Below are 16,411 nucleotides of genomic sequence, written 5' to 3'. Positions count from 1 at the left end.
CATAAAACAGACATCAACTCTGTTGTCTGTGTTAATAGCCTACTTTGGATAGTTTAAAGACTATCTCACGGAATGTACGCTTTTGGTGAACGCTGCATTGCTAGTTCTATTAATTCTCTCATGAACTGTTACTATGTCAAGAAAATTGCAAAGAACCCAAATTTGATAACATACATTGTGGGTCATGAGTCTAGACTCTTGAGGAATACTCCAGTACTTCACGAGATACTCAATCTTCATTGATGGGACTGATAAATGAAAAGGAGGATAGTAAAGGACATTCTGGAGAATGCGGGTATCGATCCCGCTGCCTCTCACATGCTAAGCGAGCGCTCTACCACTTGAGCTAATTCCCCACATGCTTGCATAAAAAACGATCAGAAGATCTCAGTATTTTAAGGAGGTTTCATTCAACACAATATGAAAAGAGCTCATTGTAAATCCTTGACCCAATCTACGACAGATTGTGGTACTTGAAAAGATACTCGATCTTAAGAGAAAGTTGACTTGAAAAGCACTTTCTGGAGAATGCGGGTATCGATCCCGCTGCCTCTCACATGCAAAGCGAGCGCTCTGCCACTTGAGCTAATTCCCCACACGCTTGCAAGAAAAAGGTTCAGAAAATCTCAGGATTTTAACTTGGGTCCATTCCAACAAACGTCGAAAGACTTCTTTGCAAAACTTGATCATCTCCCCTTCACTCAATGAGGAAAGCAAGGACGAGGTGGCCGAGTGGTTAAGGCGATGGACTGCTAATCCATTGTGCTAAGCACGCGTGGGTTCAAATCCCATCCTCGTCGGATACTTTACCTTATGAAATACTGTGGCATAAAACAGACATCAACTCTGCTGTCTGTGTTAATAGCCTACTCTGGATACTTTAAAGACTATCTCAAGGGAATGTACGCTATTGGTGAAGGCTGCATTGCTAGTTCTATTAATTCTCTCATGAACTGTTACTATGTCAAGAAAATTGCAAAGAACCCAAATTTGATAGCATACATTGTTGGTCATGAGCCTAGACTCTTCAGAAATACCCCAGTACTTCACGACATACTCAATCTTCATTGATGGGACTGATAAATGTAAAGGAGGATAGTAAAGGACATTCTGGAGAATGCGGGTATCGATCCCGCTGCCTCTCACATGCAAAGCGAGCGCTCTACCACTTGAGCTAATTCCCCACATGCTTGCATAAAAAACGATCAGAAGATCTCAGTATTTTACGGAGGTTTCATTCAACACAATATGAAAAGAGCTCGTTGTAAATCCTTGACCCAATCTACGTCAGATTGTGGTACTTGAAAAGTTACTCGATCTTAAGAGATAGTTGCCTTGAAAAGCACTTTCTGGAGAATGCGGGTATCGATACCGCTGCCTCTCACATGCAAAGCGAGCGCTCTACCACTTGAGCTAATTCCCCACATGCTTGCATAAAAAAACGATCAGAAGATCTCTGTATTTTAAGGAGGTTTCATTCAACACAATATGAAAAGAGCTCGTTGTAAATCCTTGACCCAATCTACGTCAGATTGTGGTACTTGAAAAGATACTCGATCTTAAGAGAAAAGAGTAAGTTGCCTTGAAAAGCACTTTCTGGAGAATGCGGGTATCAATCCCGCTGCCTCTCACATGCAAAGCGAGCGCTCTACCACTTGAGCTAATTCCCCACACGCTTGCAAGAAAAAGGTTCAGAAAATCTCAGGATTTTAACTTGGGGCCATTCCAACAAACATCGAAAGACTTCTTTGCAAAACTTGATCATCTCCCCTTCACTCAATGAGGAAAGCAAGGACGAGGTGGCCGAGTGGTTAAGGCGATGGACTGCTAATCCATTGTGCTAAGCACGCGTGGGTTCAAATCCCATCCTCGTCGGATACTTTACCTTAAGAAATACTGTGGCATAAAACAGACATCAACTCTGCTGTCTGTGTTAATAGCCTACTCTGGATACTTTAAAGACTATCTCAAGGGAATGTACGCTATTGGTGAAGGCTGCATTGCTAGTTCTATTAATTCTCTCATGAACTGTTACTATGTCAAGAAAATTGCAAAGAACCCAAATTTGATAGCATACATTGTGGGTCATGAGCCTAGACTCTTCAGGAATACCCCAGTACTTCACGACATACTCAATCTTCATTGATGGGACTGATAAATGTAAAGGAGGATAGTAAAGGACATTCTGGAGAATGCGGGTATCGATCCCGCTGCCTCTCACATGCAAAGCGAGCGCTCTACCACTTGAGCTAATTCCCCACATGCTTGCATAAAAAACGATCAGAAGATCTCAGTATTTTACGGAGGTTTCATTCAACACAATATGAAAAGAGCTCGTTGTAAATCCTTGACCCAATCTACGTCAGATTGTGGTACTTGAAAAGTTACTCGATCTTAAGAGATAGTTGCCTTGAAAAGCCCTTTCTGGAGAATGCGGGTATCGATACCGCTGCCTCTCACATGCAAAGCGAGCGCTCTACCACTTGAGCTAATTCCCCACATGCTTGCATAAAAAAACGATCAGAAGATCTCTGTATTTTAAGGAGGTTTCATTCAACACAATATGAAAATAGCTCGTTGTAAATCCTTGACCCAATCTACGTCAGATTGTGGTACTTGAAAAGATACTCGATTTTAAGAGAAAAGAGTAAGTTGCCTTGAAAAGCACTTTCTGGAGAATGCGGGTATCGATCCCGCTGCCTCTCACATGCAAAGCGAGCGCTCTACCACTTGAGCTAATTCCCCACATGCTTGCAAGAAAAAGGTTCAGAAAATCTCAGGATTTTAACTTGGGTCCATTCCAACAAACATCGAAAGACTTCTTTGCAAAACTTGATCATCTCCCCTTCACTCAATGAGGAAAGCAAGGACGAGGTGGCCGAGTGGTTAAGGCGATGGACTGCTAATCCATTGTGCTAAGCACGTGTGGGTTCAAATCCCATCCTCGTCGGATACTTTACCTTATGAAATACTGTGGCATAAAACAGACATCAACTCTGCTGTCTGTGTTAATAGCCTACTTTGGATACTTTAAAGACTATCTCACGGAATGTACGCTATTGGTGAAGGCTGCATTGCTAGTTCTATTAATTCTCTCATCAACTGTTACTATGTCAAGAAAATTGCAAAGAACCCAAATTTGATAGCATACATTGTGGGTCATGAGTCTAGACTCTTCAGGAATACCCCAGTACTTCACGACATACTCAATCTTCATTGATGGGACTGATAAATGTAAAGGAGGATAGTAAAGGACATTCTGGAGAATGCGGGTATCGATCCCGCTGCCTCTCACATGCAAAGCGAGCGCTCTACCACTTGAGCTAATTCCCCACATGCTTGCATAAAAAAACGATCAGAAGATCTCTGTATTTTAAGGAGGTTTCATTCAACACAATATGAAAAGAGCTCGTTGTAAATCCTTGACACAATCTACGTCAGATTGTGGTACTTGAAAAGTTACTCGATCTTAAGAGATAGTTGCCTTGAAAAGCACTTTCTGGAGAATGCGGGTATCAATACCGCTGCCTCTCACATGCAAAGCGAGCGCTCTACCACTTGAGCTAATTCCCCACATGCTTGCATAAAAAAACGATCAGAAGATCTCTGTATTTTAAGGAGGTTTCATTCAACACAATATGAAAATAGCTCGTTGTAAATCCTTGACCCAATCTACGTCAGATTGTGGTACTTGAAAAGATACTCGATTTTAAGAGAAAAGAGTAAGTTGCCTTGAAAAGCACTTTCTGGAGAATGCGGGTATCAATCCCGCTGCCTCTCACATGCAAAGCGAGCGCTCTACCACTTGAGCTAATTCCCCACATGCTTGCAAGAAAAAGGTTCAGAAAATCTCAGGATTTTAACTTGGGTCCATTCCAACAAACATCGAAAGACTTCTTTGCAAAACTTGATCATCTCCCCTTCACTCAATGAGGAAAGCAAGGACGAGGTGGCCGAGTGGTTAAGGCGATGGACTGCTAATCCATTGTGCTAAGCACGTGTGGGTTCAAATCCCATCCTCGTCGGATACTTTACCTTATGAAATACTGTGGCATAAAACAGACATCAACTCTGCTGTCTGTGTTAATAGCCTACTTTGGATACTTTAAAGACTATCTCACGGAATGTACGCTATTGGTGAAGGCTGCATTGCTAGTTCTATTAATTCTCTCATCAACTGTTACTATGTCAAGAAAATTGCAAAGAACCCAAATTTGATAGCATACATTGTGGGTCATGAGTCTAGACTCTTCAGGAATACCCCAGTACTTCACGACATACTCAATCTTCATTGATGGGACTGATAAATGTAAAGGAGGATAGTAAAGGACATTCTGGAGAATGCGGGTATCGATCCCGCTGCCTCTCACATGCTAAGCGAGCGCTCTACCACTTGAGCTAATTCCCCACATGCTTGCATAAAAAGCGATCAGAAGATCTCAGTATCTTAAGGAGGTTTCATTCAACACAATATGAAAAGAGCTCGTTGTAAATCCTTGACCCAATCTACGTCAGATTGTGGTACTTGAAAAGTTACTCGATCTTAAGAGAAAGTTGCCTTGAAAAGCACTTTCTGGAGAATGCGGGTATCGATCCCGCTGCCTCTCACATGCAAAGCGAGCGCTCTACCACTTGAGCTAATTCCCCACATGCTTGCATAAAAAACGATCAGAAGATCTCAGTATCTTAAGGAGGTTTCATTCAACACAATATGAAAAGAGCTCGTTGTAAATCCTTGACCCAATCTACGTCAGATTGTGGTACTTGAAAAGTTACTCGATCTTAAGAGAAAGTTGCCTTGAAAAGCACTTTCTGGAGAATGCGGGTATCGATCCCGCTGCCTCTCACATGCAAAGCGAGCGCTCTACCACTTGAGCTAATTCCCCACATGCTTGCATAAAAAACGATCAGAAGATCTCAGTATTTTACGGAGGTTTCATTCAACACAATATGAAAAGAGCTCGTTGTAAATCCTTGACCCAATCTACGTCAGATTGTGGTACTTGAAAAGTTACTCGATCTTAAGAGATAGTTGCCTTGAAAAGCACTTTCTGGAGAATGCGGGTATCGATACCGCTGCCTCTCACATGCAAAGCGAGCGCTCTACCACTTGAGCTAATTCCCCACATGCTTGCATAAAAAAACGATCAGAAGATCTCTGTATTTTAAGGAGGTTTCATTCAACACAATATGAAAATAGCTCGTTGTAAATCCTTGACCCAATCTACGTCAGATTGTGGTACTTGAAAAGATACTCGATTTTAAGAGAAAAGAGTAAGTTGCCTTGAAAAGCACTTTCTGGAGAATGCGGGTATCGATCCCGCTGCCTCTCACATGCAAAGCGAGCGCTCTACCACTTGAGCTAATTCCCCACACGCTTGCAAGAAAAAGGTTCAGAAAATCTCAGGATTTTAACTTGGGTCCATTCCAACAAACATCGAAAGACTTCTTTGCAAAACTTGATCATCTCCCCTTCACTCAATGAGGAAAGCAAGGACGAGGTGGCCGAGTGGTTAAGGCGATGGACTGCTAATCCATTGTGCTAAGCACGCGTGGGTTCAAATCCCATCCTCGTCGGATACCTTACCTTAAGAAATACTGTGGCATAAAACAGACATCAACTCTGTTGTCTGTGTTAATAGCCTACTTTGGATAGTTTAAAGACTATCTCACGGAATGTACGCTTTTCGTGAAGGCTGCATTGCTAGTTCTATTAATTCTCTCATGAACTGTTACTATGTCAAGAAAATTGCAAAGAACCCAAATTTGATAACATACATTGTGGGTCATGAGTCTAGACTCTTGAGGAATACTCCAGTACTTCACGAGATACTCAATCTTCATTGATGGGACTGATAAATGAAAAGGAGGATAGTAAAGGACATTCTGGAGAATGCGGGTATCGATCCCGCTGCCTCTCACATGCTAAGCGAGCGCTCTACCACTTGAGCTAATTCCCCACATGCTTGCATAAAAAACGATCAGAAGATCTCAGTATTTTAAGGAGGTTTCATTCAACACAATATGAAAAGAGCTCATTGTAAATCCTTGACCCAATCTACGACAGATTGTGGTACTTGAAAAGATACTCGATCTTAAGAGAAAAGAGTAAGTTGCCTTGAAAAGCACTTTCTGGAGAATGCGGGTATCAATCCCGCTGCCTCTCACATGCAAACCGAGCGCTCTACCACTTGAGCTAATTCCTCACATGCTTGAATAAAAAACGATCAGAAGATCTCAGTATTTTAAGGAGGTTTCATTCAACACAATATGAAAAGAGCTCGTTGTAAATCCTTGACCCAATCTACGTCTGATTGCGGTACTTGAAAAGATACTCGATCTTAAGAGAAAGTTGACTTGAAAAGCACTTTCTGGAGAATGCGGGTATCGATCCCGCTGCCTCTCACATGCAAAGCGAGCGCTCTACCAGTTGAGCTAATTCCCCACACGCTTGCAAGAAAAAGGTTCAGAAAATCTCAGGATTTTAACTTGGGTCCATTCCAACAAACATCGAAAGACTTCTTTGCAAAACTTGATCATCTCCCCTTCACTCAATGAGGAAAGCAAGGACGAGGTGGCCGAGTGGTTAAGGCGATGGACTGCTAATCCATTGTGCTAAGCACGCGTGGGTTCAAATCCCATCCTCGTCGGATACTTTACCTTATGAAATACTGTGGCATAAAACAGACATCAACTCTGCTGTCTGTGTTAATAGCCTACTTTGGATACTTTTAAGACTATCTCACGGAATGTACGCTATTGGTGAAGGCTGCATTGCTAGTTCTATTAATTCTCTCATCAACTGTTACTATGTCAAGAAAATTGCAAAGAACCCAAATTTGATAGCATACATTGTGGGTCATGAGTCTAGACTTTTCAGGAATACCCCAGTACTTCACGAGATACTCAATCTTCATTGATGGGACTGATAAATGAAAAGGAGGATAGTAAAGGACATTCTGGAGAATGCGGGTATCGATCCTGCTGCCTCTCACATGCAAAGCGAGCGCTCTACCACTTGAGCTAATTCCCCACATGCTTGCATAAAAACCGATCAGAAGATCTCAGTATTTTACGGAGGTTTCATTCAACACAATATGAAAAGAGCTCGTTGTAAATCCTTGACCCAATCTACGTCAGATTGTGGTACTTGAAAAGTTACTCGATCTTAAGAGATAGTTGCCTTGAAAAGCACTTTCTGGAGAATGCGGGTATCAATCCCACTGCCTCTCACATGCAAAGCGAGCGCTCTACCACTTGAGCTAATTCCTCACATGCTTGAATAAAAAACGATCAGAAGATCTCTGTATTTTAAGGAGGTTTCATTCAACACAATATGAAAAGAGCTCGTTGTAAATCCTTGACCCAATCTACGTCTGATTGTGGTACTTGAAAAGATACTCGATCTTAAGAGAAAGTTGACTTGAAAAGCACTTTCTGGAGAATGCGGGTATCGATCCCGCTGCCTCTCACATGCAAAGCGAGCGCTCTGCCACTTGAGCTAATTCCCCACACGCTTGCAAGAAAAAGGTTCAGAAAATCTCAGGATTTTAACTTGGGTCCATTCCAACAAACGTCGAAAGACTTCTTTGCAAAACTTGATCATCTCCCCTTCACTCAATGAGGAAAGCAAGGACGAGGTGGCCGAGTGGTTAAGGCGATGGACTGCTAATCCATTGTGCTAAGCACGCGTGGGTTCAAATCCCATCCTCGTCGGATACTTTACCTTATGAAATACTGTGGCATAAAACAGACATCAACTCTGCTGTCTGTGTTAATAGCCTACTCTGGATACTTTAAAGACTATCTCAAGGGAATGTACGCTATTGGTGAAGGCTGCATTGCTAGTTCTATTAATTCTCTCATGAACTGTTACTATGTCAAGAAAATTGCAAAGAACCCAAATTTGATAGCATACATTGTGGGTCATGAGCCTAGACTCTTCAGGAATACCCCAGTACTTCACGACATACTCAATCTACATTGATGGGACTGATAAATGTAAAGGAGGATAGTAAAGGACATTCTGGAGAATGCGGGTATCGATCCCGCTGCCTCTCACATGCAAAGCGAGCGCTCTACCACTTGAGCTAATTCCCCACATGCTTGCATAAAAAACGATCAGAAGATCTCAGTATTTTACGGAGGTTTCATTCAACACAATATGAAAAGAGCTCGTTGTAAATCCTTGACCCAATCTACGTCAGATTGTGGTACTTGAAAAGTTACTCGATCTTAAGAGATAGTTGCCTTGAAAAGCACTTTCTGGAGAATGCGGGTATCGATACCGCTGCCTCTCACATGCAAAGCGAGCGCTCTACCACTTGAGCTAATTCCCCACATGCTTGCATAAAAAAACGATCAGAAGATCTCTGTATTTTAAGGAGGTTTCATTCAACACAATATGAAAAGAGCTCGTTGTAAATCCTTGACCCAATCTACGTCAGATTGTGGTACTTGAAAAGATACTCGATCTTAAGAGAAAAGAGTAAGTTGCCTTGAAAAGCACTTTCTGGAGAATGCGGGTATCAATCCCGCTGCCTCTCACATGCAAAGCGAGCGCTCTACCACTTGAGCTAATTCCCCACACGCTTGCAAGAAAAAGGTTCAGAAAATCTCAGGATTTTAACTTGGGTCCATTCCAACAAACATCGAAAGACTTCTTTGCAAAACTTGATCATCTCCCCTTCACTCAATGAGGGAAGCAAGGACGAGGTGGCCGAGTGGTTAAGGCGATGGACTGCTAATCCATTGTGCTAAGCACGCGTGGGTTCAAATCCCATCCTCGTCGGATACTTTACCTTAAGAAATACTGTGGCATAAAACAGACATCAACTCTGTTGTCTGTGTTAATAGCCTGCTTTGGATAGTTTAAAGACTATCTCACGGAATGTACGCTTTTGGTGAACGCTGCATTGCTAGTTCTATTAATTCTCTCATGAACTGTTACTATGTCAAGAAAATTGCAAAGAACCCAAATTTGATAACATACATTGTGGGTCATGAGTCTAGACTCTTGAGGAATACTCCAGTACTTCACGAGATACTCAATCTTCATTGATGGGACTGATAAATGAAAAGGAGGATAGTAAAGGACATTCTGGAGAATGCGGGTATCGATCCCGCTGCCTCTCACATGCTAAGCGAGCGCTCTACCACTTGAGCAAATTCCCCACATGCTTGCATAAAAAACGATCAGAAGATCTCAGTATTTTAAGGAGGTTTCATTCAACACAATATGAAAAGAGCTCATTGTAAATCCTTGACCCAAGCTACGACAGATTGTGGTACTTGAAAAGATACTCGATCTTAAGAGAAAGTTGACTTGAAAAGCACTTTCTGGAGAATGCGGGTATCGATCCCGCTGCCTCTCACATGCAAAGCGAGCGCTCTACCACTTGAGCTAATTCCCCACACGTTTGCAAGAAAAAGGTTCAGAAAATCTCAGGATTTTAACTTGGGGCCATTCCAACAAACATCGAAAGACTTCTTTGCAAAACTTGATCGTCTCCCCTTCAGTCAATGAGGAAAGCAAGGACGAGGTGGCCGAGTGGTTAAGGCGATGGACTGCTAATCCATTATGCTAAGCACGCGTGGGTTCAAATCCCATCCTCGTCGGATACTTTACCTTAAGAAATACTGTGGCATAAAACAGACATCAACTCTGCTGTCTGTGTTAATAGCCTACTTTGGATAGTTTAAAGACTATCTCACGGAATGTACGCTATTAGTGAAGGCTGCATTGCTAGTTCTATTAATTCTCTCATGAACTGTTACTATGTCAAGAAAATTGCAAAGAACCCAAATTTGATAGCATACATTGTGGGTCATGAGTCTAGACTCTTCAGGAATACCCCAGTACTTCACGACATACTCAATCTTCATTGATGGGACTGATAAATGTAAAGGAGGATAGTAAAGGACATTCTGGAGAAAGCGGGTATCGATCCCGCTGCCTCTCACATGCAAAGCGAGCGCTCTACCACTTGAGCTAATTCCCCACATGCTTGCATAAAAAACGATCAGAAGATCTCAGTATTTTACGGAGGTTTCATTCAACACAATATGAAAAGAGCTCGTTGTAAATCCTTGACCCAATCTACGTCAGATTGTGGTACTTGAAAAGTTACTCGAGCTTAAGAGATAGTTGCCTTGAAAAGCACTTTCTGGAGAATGCGGGTATCGATACCGCTGCCTCTCACATGCAAAGCGAGCGCTCTACCACTTGAGCTAATTCCCCACATGCTTGCATAAAAAAACGATCAGAAGATCTCAGTATTTTAAGGAGGTTTCATTCAACACAATATGAAAAGAGCTCGTTGTAAATCCTTGACCCAATCTACGTCAGATTGTGGTACATGAAAAGATACTCGATCTTAAGAGAAAAGAGTAAGTTGCCTTGAAAAGCACTTTCTGGAGAATGCGGGTATCAATCCCGCTGCCTCTCACATGCAAAGCGAGCGCTCTACCACTTGAGCTAATTCCCCACACGCTTGCAAGAAAAAGGTTCAGAAAATCTCAGGATTTTAACTTGGGTCCATTCCAACAAACATCGAAAGACTTCTTTGCAAAACTTGATCATCTCCCCTTCACTCAATGAGGAAAGCAAGGACGAGGTGGCCGAGTGGTTAAGGCGATGGACTGCTAATCCATTGTGCTAAGCACGCGTGGGTTCAAATCCCATCCTCGTCGGATACTTTACCTTAAGAAATACTGTGGCATAAAACAGACATCAACTCTGTTGTCTGTGTTAATAGCCTACTTTGGATAGTTTAAAGACTATCTCACGGAATGTACGCTTTTGGTGAACGCTGCATTGCTAGTTCTATTAATTCTCTCATGAACTGTTACTATGTCAAGAAAATTGCAAAGAACCCAAATTTGATAACATACATTGTGGGTCATGAGTCTAGACTCTTGAGGCATACTCCAGTACTTCACGAGATACTCAATCTTCATTGATGGGACTGATAAATGAAAAGGAGGATAGTAAAGGACATTCTGGAGAATGCGGGTATCGATCCCGCTGCCTCTCACATGCTAAGCGAGCGCTCTACCACTTGAGCTAATTCCCCACATGCTTGCATAAAAAACGATCAGAAGATCTCAGTATTTTAAGGAGGTTTCATTCAACACAATATGAAAAGAGCTCATTGTAAATCCTTGACCCAATCTACGACAGATTGTGGTACTTGAAAAGATACTCGATCTTAAGAGAAAGTTGACTTGAAAAGCACTTTCTGGAGAATGCGGGTATCGATCCCGCTGCCTCTCACATGCAAAGCGAGCGCTCTACCACTTGAGCTAATTCCCCACATGCTTGCATAAAAAACGATCAGAAGATCTCAGTATTTTACGGAGGTTTCATTCAACACAATATGAAAAGAGCTCGTTGTAAATCCTTGACCCAATCTACGTCAGATTGTGGTACTTGAAAAGTTACTCGATCTTAAGAGATAGTTGCCTTGAAAAGCACTTTCTGGAGAATGCGGGTATCGATACCGCTGCCTCTCACATGCAAAGCGAGCGCTCTACCACTTGAGCTAATTCCCCACATGCTTGCATAAAAAAACGATCAGAAGATCTCTGTATTTTAAGGAGGTTTCATTCAACACAATATGAAAAGAGCTCGTTGTAAATCCTTGACCCAATCTACGTCAGATTGTGGTACTTGAAAAGATACTCGATCTTAAGAGAAAAGAGTAAGTTGCCTTGAAAAGCACTTTCTGGAGAATGCGGGTATCAATCCCGCTGCCTCTCACATGCAAAGCGAGCGCTCTACCACTTGAGCTAATTCCCCACACGCTTGCAAGAAAAAGGTTCAGAAAATCTCAGGATTTTAACTTGGGGCCATTCCAACAAACATCGAAAGACTTCTTTGCAAAACTTGATCATCTCCCCTTCTCTCAATGAGGAAAGCAAGGACGAGGTGGCCGAGTGGTTAAGGCGATGGACTGCTAATCCATTGTGCTAAGCACGCGTGGGTTCAAATCCCATCCTCGTCGGATACTTTACCTTAAGAAATACTGTGGCATAAAACAGACATCAACTCTGTTGTCTGTGTTAATAGCCTACTTTGGATAGTTTAAAGACTATCTCACGGAATGTACGCTTTTGGTGAACGCTGCATTGCTAGTTCTATTAATTCTCTCATGAACTGTTACTATGTCAAGAAAATTGCAAAGAACCCAAATTTGATAACATACATTGTGGGTCATGAGTCTAGACTCTTGAGGAATACTCCAGTACTTCACGAGATACTCAATCTTCATTGATGGGACTGATAAATGAAAAGGAGGATAGTAAAGGACATTCTGGAGAATGCGGGTATCGATCCCGCTGCCTCTCACATGCTAAGCGAGCGCTCTACCACTTGAGCAAATTCCCCACATGCTTGCATAAAAAACGATCAGAAGATCTCAGTATTTTAAGGAGGTTTCATTCAACACAATATGAAAAGAGCTCATTGTAAATCCTTGACCCAATCTACGACAGATTGTGGTACTTGAAAAGATACTCGATCTTAAGAGAAAGTTGACTTGAAAAGCAATTTCTGGAGAATGCGGGTATCGATCCCGCTGCCTCTCACATGCAAAGCGAGCGCTCTACCACTTGAGCTAATTCCCCACACGTTTGCAAGAAAAAGGTTCAGAAAATCTCAGGATTTTAACTTGGGGCCATTCCAACAAACATCGAAAGACTTCTTTGCAAAATTTGATCGTCTCCCCTTCACTCAATGAGGAAAGCAAGGATGAGGTGGCCGAGTGGTTAAGGCGATGGACTGCTAATCCATTATGCTAAGCACGCGTGGGTTCAAATCCCATCCTCGTCGGATACTTTACCTTAAGAAATACTGTGGCATAAAACAGACATCAACTCTGCTGTCTGTGTTAATAGCCTACTTTGGATAGTTTAAAGACTATCTCACGGAATGTACGCTATTAGTGAAGGCTGCATTGCTAGTTCTATTAATTCTCTCATGAACTGTTACTATGTCAAGAAAATTGCAAAGAACCCAAATTTGATAGCATACATTGTGGGTCATGAGTCTAGACTCTTCAGGAATACCCCAGTACTTCACGACATACTCAATCTTCATTGATGGGACTGATAAATGTAAAGGAGGATAGTAAAGGACATTCTGGAGAATGCGGGTATCGATCCCGCTGCCTCTCACATGCAAAGCGAGCGCTCTACCACTTGAGCTAATTCCCCACATGCTTGCATAAAAAAACGATCAGAAGATCTCAGTATTTTAAGGAGGTTTCATTCAACACAATATGAAAAGAGCTCGTTGTAAATCCTTGACCCAATCTACGTCAGATTGTGGTACATGAAAAGATACTCGATCTTAAGAGAAAAGAGTAAGTTGCCTTGAAAAGCACTTTCTGGAGAATGCGGGTATCAATCCCGCTGCCTCTCACATGCAAAGCGAGCGCTCTACCACTTGAGCTAATTCCCCACACGCTTGCAAGAAAAAGGTTCAGAAAATCTCAGGATTTTAACTTGGGTCCATTCCAACAAACATCGAAAGACTTCTTTGCAAAACTTGATCATCTCCCCTTCACTCAATGAGGAAAGCAAGGACGAGGTGGCCGAGTGGTTAAGGCGATGGACTGCTAATCCATTGTGCTAAGCACGCGTGGGTTCAAATCCCATCCTCGTCGGATACTTTACCTTAAGAAATACTGTGGCATAAAACAGACATCAACTCTGTTGTCTGTGTTAATAGCCTACTTTGGATAGTTTAAAGACTATCTCACGGAATGTACGCTTTTGGTGAACGCTGCATTGCTAGTTCTATTAATTCTCTCATGAACTGTTACTATGTCAAGAAAATTGCAAAGAACCCAAATTTGATAACATACATTGTGGGTCATGAGTCTAGACTCTTGAGGCATACTCCAGTACTTCACGAGATACTCAATCTTCATTGATGGGACTGATAAATGAAAAGGAGGATAGTAAAGGACATTCTGGAGAATGCGGGTATCGATCCCGCTGCCTCTCACATGCTAAGCGAGCGCTCTACCACTTGAGCTAATTCCCCACATGCTTGCATAAAAAACGATCAGAAGATCTCAGTATTTTAAGGAGGTTTCATTCAACACAATATGAAAAGAGCTCATTGTAAATCCTTGACCCAATCTACGACAGATTGTGGTACTTGAAAAGATACTCGATCTTAAGAGAAAGTTGACTTGAAAAGCACTTTCTGGAGAATGCGGGTATCGATCCCGCTGCCTCTCACATGCAAAGCGAGCGCTCTACCACTTGAGCTAATTCCCCACATGCTTGCATAAAAAACGATCAGAAGATCTCAGTATTTTACGGAGGTTTCATTCAACACAATATGAAAAGAGCTCGTTGTAAATCCTTGACCCAATCTACGTCAGATTGTGGTACTTGAAAAGTTACTCGATCTTAAGAGATAGTTGCCTTGAAAAGCACTTTCTGGAGAATGCGGGTATCGATACCGCTGCCTCTCACATGCAAAGCGAGCGCTCTACCACTTGAGCTAATTCCCCACATGCTTGCATAAAAAAACGATCAGAAGATCTCTGTATTTTAAGGAGGTTTCATTCAACACAATATGAAAAGAGCTCGTTGTAAATCCTTGACCCAATCTACGTCAGATTGTGGTACTTGAAAAGATACTCGATCTTAAGAGAAAAGAGTAAGTTGCCTTGAAAAGCACTTTCTGGAGAATGCGGGTATCAATCCCGCTGCCTCTCACATGCAAAGCGAGCGCTCTACCACTTGAGCTAATTCCCCACACGCTTGCAAGAAAAAGGTTCAGAAAATCTCAGGATTTTAACTTGGGGCCATTCCAACAAACATCGAAAGACTTCTTTGCAAAACTTGATCATCTCCCCTTCTCTCAATGAGGAAAGCAAGGACGAGGTGGCCGAGTGGTTAAGGCGATGGACTGCTAATCCATTGTGCTAAGCACGCGTGGGTTCAAATCCCATCCTCGTCGGATACTTTACCTTAAGAAATACTGTGGCATAAAACAGACATCAACTCTGTTGTCTGTGTTAATAGCCTACTTTGGATAGTTTAAAGACTATCTCACGGAATGTACGCTTTTGGTGAACGCTGCATTGCTAGTTCTATTAATTCTCTCATGAACTGTTACTATGTCAAGAAAATTGCAAAGAACCCAAATTTGATAACATACATTGTGGGTCATGAGTCTAGACTCTTGAGGAATACTCCAGTACTTCACGAGATACTCAATCTTCATTGATGGGACTGATAAATGAAAAGGAGGATAGTAAAGGACATTCTGGAGAATGCGGGTATCGATCCCGCTGCCTCTCACATGCTAAGCGAGCGCTCTACCACTTGAGCAAATTCCCCACATGCTTGCATAAAAAACGATCAGAAGATCTCAGTATTTTAAGGAGGTTTCATTCAACACAATATGAAAAGAGCTCATTGTAAATCCTTGACCCAATCTACGACAGATTGTGGTACTTGAAAAGATACTCGATCTTAAGAGAAAGTTGACTTGAAAAGCAATTTCTGGAGAATGCGGGTATCGATCCCGCTGCCTCTCACATGCAAAGCGAGCGCTCTACCACTTGAGCTAATTCCCCACACGTTTGCAAGAAAAAGGTTCAGAAAATCTCAGGATTTTAACTTGGGGCCATTCCAACAAACATCGAAAGACTTCTTTGCAAAATTTGATCGTCTCCCCTTCACTCAATGAGGAAAGCAAGGATGAGGTGGCCGAGTGGTTAAGGCGATGGACTGCTAATCCATTATGCTAAGCACGCGTGGGTTCAAATCCCATCCTCGTCGGATACTTTACCTTAAGAAATACTGTGGCATAAAACAGACATCAACTCTGCTGTCTGTGTTAATAGCCTACTTTGGATAGTTTAAAGACTATCTCACGGAATGTACGCTATTAGTGAAGGCTGCATTGCTAGTTCTATTAATTCTCTCATGAACTGTTACTATGTCAAGAAAATTGCAAAGAACCCAAATTTGATAGCATACATTGTGGGTCATGAGTCTAGACTCTTCAGGAATACCCCAGTACTTCACGACATACTCAATCTTCATTGATGGGACTGATAAATGTAAAGGAGGATAGTAAAGGACATTCTGGAGAATGCGGGTATCGATCCCGCTGCCTCTCACATGCAAAGCGAGCGCTCTACCACTTGAGCTAATTCCCCACATGCTTGCATAAAAAAACGATCAGAAGATCTCAGTATTTTACGGAGGTTTCATTCAACACAATATGAAAAGAGCTCGTTGTAAATCCTTGACCCAATCTACGTCAGATTGTGGTACTTGAAAAGTTACTCGATCTTAAGAGATAGTTGCCTTGAAAAGCACTTTCTGGAGAATGCGGGTATCGATACCGCTGCCTCTCACATGCAAAGCGAGCGCTCTA

General features: G+C 42.2%; 38 non-coding genes across 38 annotated transcripts; 15 read left to right on the top strand and 23 right to left on the bottom strand.

The window, feature by feature from the left end:
- Nucleotides 1–283: 283 nt before the first annotated feature.
- Nucleotides 284–356, bottom strand: trnaa-agc (transfer RNA alanine (anticodon AGC)). The gene has a single exon. It is a non-coding gene; the product is annotated as a tRNA-Ala (tRNA).
- A 166-nt stretch (nucleotides 357–522) lies between these two features.
- trnaa-ugc (transfer RNA alanine (anticodon UGC)) lies at nucleotides 523–595 on the bottom strand. Its single transcript has one exon. It is a non-coding gene; the product is annotated as a tRNA-Ala (tRNA).
- A 123-nt stretch (nucleotides 596–718) lies between these two features.
- trnas-gcu (transfer RNA serine (anticodon GCU)) lies at nucleotides 719–800 on the top strand. Its single transcript has one exon. It is a non-coding gene; the product is annotated as a tRNA-Ser (tRNA).
- A 311-nt stretch (nucleotides 801–1,111) lies between these two features.
- trnaa-ugc (transfer RNA alanine (anticodon UGC)) lies at nucleotides 1,112–1,184 on the bottom strand. The gene has a single exon. It is a non-coding gene; the product is annotated as a tRNA-Ala (tRNA).
- Nucleotides 1,185–1,793: 609 nt separating this feature from the next.
- On the top strand, nucleotides 1,794–1,875 carry trnas-gcu (transfer RNA serine (anticodon GCU)). The gene has a single exon. It is a non-coding gene; the product is annotated as a tRNA-Ser (tRNA).
- A 311-nt stretch (nucleotides 1,876–2,186) lies between these two features.
- Nucleotides 2,187–2,259, bottom strand: trnaa-ugc (transfer RNA alanine (anticodon UGC)). The gene has a single exon. It is a non-coding gene; the product is annotated as a tRNA-Ala (tRNA).
- A 413-nt stretch (nucleotides 2,260–2,672) lies between these two features.
- Nucleotides 2,673–2,745, bottom strand: trnaa-ugc (transfer RNA alanine (anticodon UGC)). The gene has a single exon. It is a non-coding gene; the product is annotated as a tRNA-Ala (tRNA).
- Nucleotides 2,746–2,868: 123 nt separating this feature from the next.
- On the top strand, nucleotides 2,869–2,950 carry trnas-gcu (transfer RNA serine (anticodon GCU)). Its single transcript has one exon. It is a non-coding gene; the product is annotated as a tRNA-Ser (tRNA).
- Nucleotides 2,951–3,260: 310 nt separating this feature from the next.
- On the bottom strand, nucleotides 3,261–3,333 carry trnaa-ugc (transfer RNA alanine (anticodon UGC)). Its single transcript has one exon. It is a non-coding gene; the product is annotated as a tRNA-Ala (tRNA).
- Nucleotides 3,334–3,943: 610 nt separating this feature from the next.
- Nucleotides 3,944–4,025, top strand: trnas-gcu (transfer RNA serine (anticodon GCU)). The gene has a single exon. It is a non-coding gene; the product is annotated as a tRNA-Ser (tRNA).
- A 310-nt stretch (nucleotides 4,026–4,335) lies between these two features.
- On the bottom strand, nucleotides 4,336–4,408 carry trnaa-agc (transfer RNA alanine (anticodon AGC)). The gene has a single exon. It is a non-coding gene; the product is annotated as a tRNA-Ala (tRNA).
- A 166-nt stretch (nucleotides 4,409–4,574) lies between these two features.
- On the bottom strand, nucleotides 4,575–4,647 carry trnaa-ugc (transfer RNA alanine (anticodon UGC)). Its single transcript has one exon. It is a non-coding gene; the product is annotated as a tRNA-Ala (tRNA).
- A 166-nt stretch (nucleotides 4,648–4,813) lies between these two features.
- Nucleotides 4,814–4,886, bottom strand: trnaa-ugc (transfer RNA alanine (anticodon UGC)). Its single transcript has one exon. It is a non-coding gene; the product is annotated as a tRNA-Ala (tRNA).
- Nucleotides 4,887–5,299: 413 nt separating this feature from the next.
- On the bottom strand, nucleotides 5,300–5,372 carry trnaa-ugc (transfer RNA alanine (anticodon UGC)). Its single transcript has one exon. It is a non-coding gene; the product is annotated as a tRNA-Ala (tRNA).
- A 123-nt stretch (nucleotides 5,373–5,495) lies between these two features.
- Nucleotides 5,496–5,577, top strand: trnas-gcu (transfer RNA serine (anticodon GCU)). Its single transcript has one exon. It is a non-coding gene; the product is annotated as a tRNA-Ser (tRNA).
- A 310-nt stretch (nucleotides 5,578–5,887) lies between these two features.
- On the bottom strand, nucleotides 5,888–5,960 carry trnaa-agc (transfer RNA alanine (anticodon AGC)). Its single transcript has one exon. It is a non-coding gene; the product is annotated as a tRNA-Ala (tRNA).
- A 412-nt stretch (nucleotides 5,961–6,372) lies between these two features.
- Nucleotides 6,373–6,445, bottom strand: trnaa-ugc (transfer RNA alanine (anticodon UGC)). The gene has a single exon. It is a non-coding gene; the product is annotated as a tRNA-Ala (tRNA).
- A 123-nt stretch (nucleotides 6,446–6,568) lies between these two features.
- Nucleotides 6,569–6,650, top strand: trnas-gcu (transfer RNA serine (anticodon GCU)). Its single transcript has one exon. It is a non-coding gene; the product is annotated as a tRNA-Ser (tRNA).
- A 788-nt stretch (nucleotides 6,651–7,438) lies between these two features.
- On the bottom strand, nucleotides 7,439–7,511 carry trnaa-ugc (transfer RNA alanine (anticodon UGC)). The gene has a single exon. It is a non-coding gene; the product is annotated as a tRNA-Ala (tRNA).
- A 123-nt stretch (nucleotides 7,512–7,634) lies between these two features.
- On the top strand, nucleotides 7,635–7,716 carry trnas-gcu (transfer RNA serine (anticodon GCU)). Its single transcript has one exon. It is a non-coding gene; the product is annotated as a tRNA-Ser (tRNA).
- Nucleotides 7,717–8,027: 311 nt separating this feature from the next.
- Nucleotides 8,028–8,100, bottom strand: trnaa-ugc (transfer RNA alanine (anticodon UGC)). The gene has a single exon. It is a non-coding gene; the product is annotated as a tRNA-Ala (tRNA).
- A 609-nt stretch (nucleotides 8,101–8,709) lies between these two features.
- On the top strand, nucleotides 8,710–8,791 carry trnas-gcu (transfer RNA serine (anticodon GCU)). Its single transcript has one exon. It is a non-coding gene; the product is annotated as a tRNA-Ser (tRNA).
- Nucleotides 8,792–9,340: 549 nt separating this feature from the next.
- trnaa-ugc (transfer RNA alanine (anticodon UGC)) lies at nucleotides 9,341–9,413 on the bottom strand. The gene has a single exon. It is a non-coding gene; the product is annotated as a tRNA-Ala (tRNA).
- Nucleotides 9,414–9,536: 123 nt separating this feature from the next.
- On the top strand, nucleotides 9,537–9,618 carry trnas-gcu (transfer RNA serine (anticodon GCU)). Its single transcript has one exon. It is a non-coding gene; the product is annotated as a tRNA-Ser (tRNA).
- Nucleotides 9,619–10,610: 992 nt separating this feature from the next.
- trnas-gcu (transfer RNA serine (anticodon GCU)) lies at nucleotides 10,611–10,692 on the top strand. The gene has a single exon. It is a non-coding gene; the product is annotated as a tRNA-Ser (tRNA).
- Nucleotides 10,693–11,002: 310 nt separating this feature from the next.
- trnaa-agc (transfer RNA alanine (anticodon AGC)) lies at nucleotides 11,003–11,075 on the bottom strand. The gene has a single exon. It is a non-coding gene; the product is annotated as a tRNA-Ala (tRNA).
- A 166-nt stretch (nucleotides 11,076–11,241) lies between these two features.
- Nucleotides 11,242–11,314, bottom strand: trnaa-ugc (transfer RNA alanine (anticodon UGC)). Its single transcript has one exon. It is a non-coding gene; the product is annotated as a tRNA-Ala (tRNA).
- Nucleotides 11,315–11,923: 609 nt separating this feature from the next.
- On the top strand, nucleotides 11,924–12,005 carry trnas-gcu (transfer RNA serine (anticodon GCU)). The gene has a single exon. It is a non-coding gene; the product is annotated as a tRNA-Ser (tRNA).
- A 549-nt stretch (nucleotides 12,006–12,554) lies between these two features.
- On the bottom strand, nucleotides 12,555–12,627 carry trnaa-ugc (transfer RNA alanine (anticodon UGC)). Its single transcript has one exon. It is a non-coding gene; the product is annotated as a tRNA-Ala (tRNA).
- A 123-nt stretch (nucleotides 12,628–12,750) lies between these two features.
- Nucleotides 12,751–12,832, top strand: trnas-gcu (transfer RNA serine (anticodon GCU)). The gene has a single exon. It is a non-coding gene; the product is annotated as a tRNA-Ser (tRNA).
- A 310-nt stretch (nucleotides 12,833–13,142) lies between these two features.
- trnaa-ugc (transfer RNA alanine (anticodon UGC)) lies at nucleotides 13,143–13,215 on the bottom strand. The gene has a single exon. It is a non-coding gene; the product is annotated as a tRNA-Ala (tRNA).
- Nucleotides 13,216–13,585: 370 nt separating this feature from the next.
- Nucleotides 13,586–13,667, top strand: trnas-gcu (transfer RNA serine (anticodon GCU)). The gene has a single exon. It is a non-coding gene; the product is annotated as a tRNA-Ser (tRNA).
- A 310-nt stretch (nucleotides 13,668–13,977) lies between these two features.
- trnaa-agc (transfer RNA alanine (anticodon AGC)) lies at nucleotides 13,978–14,050 on the bottom strand. Its single transcript has one exon. It is a non-coding gene; the product is annotated as a tRNA-Ala (tRNA).
- Nucleotides 14,051–14,216: 166 nt separating this feature from the next.
- Nucleotides 14,217–14,289, bottom strand: trnaa-ugc (transfer RNA alanine (anticodon UGC)). The gene has a single exon. It is a non-coding gene; the product is annotated as a tRNA-Ala (tRNA).
- A 609-nt stretch (nucleotides 14,290–14,898) lies between these two features.
- On the top strand, nucleotides 14,899–14,980 carry trnas-gcu (transfer RNA serine (anticodon GCU)). Its single transcript has one exon. It is a non-coding gene; the product is annotated as a tRNA-Ser (tRNA).
- A 549-nt stretch (nucleotides 14,981–15,529) lies between these two features.
- trnaa-ugc (transfer RNA alanine (anticodon UGC)) lies at nucleotides 15,530–15,602 on the bottom strand. Its single transcript has one exon. It is a non-coding gene; the product is annotated as a tRNA-Ala (tRNA).
- Nucleotides 15,603–15,725: 123 nt separating this feature from the next.
- trnas-gcu (transfer RNA serine (anticodon GCU)) lies at nucleotides 15,726–15,807 on the top strand. The gene has a single exon. It is a non-coding gene; the product is annotated as a tRNA-Ser (tRNA).
- Nucleotides 15,808–16,117: 310 nt separating this feature from the next.
- trnaa-ugc (transfer RNA alanine (anticodon UGC)) lies at nucleotides 16,118–16,190 on the bottom strand. The gene has a single exon. It is a non-coding gene; the product is annotated as a tRNA-Ala (tRNA).
- Nucleotides 16,191–16,411: the final 221 nt, after the last annotated feature.

The sequence above is a fragment of the Xiphophorus couchianus genome, chromosome 23 (genome assembly GCF_001444195.1).
Source record: "Xiphophorus couchianus chromosome 23, X_couchianus-1.0, whole genome shotgun sequence".
Taxonomy (NCBI): domain Eukaryota; kingdom Metazoa; phylum Chordata; class Actinopteri; order Cyprinodontiformes; family Poeciliidae; genus Xiphophorus; species Xiphophorus couchianus.
The sequence above is the reverse complement of the archived record's forward strand: the minus strand, read 5'-3'. Positions and strand labels throughout refer to the sequence as shown.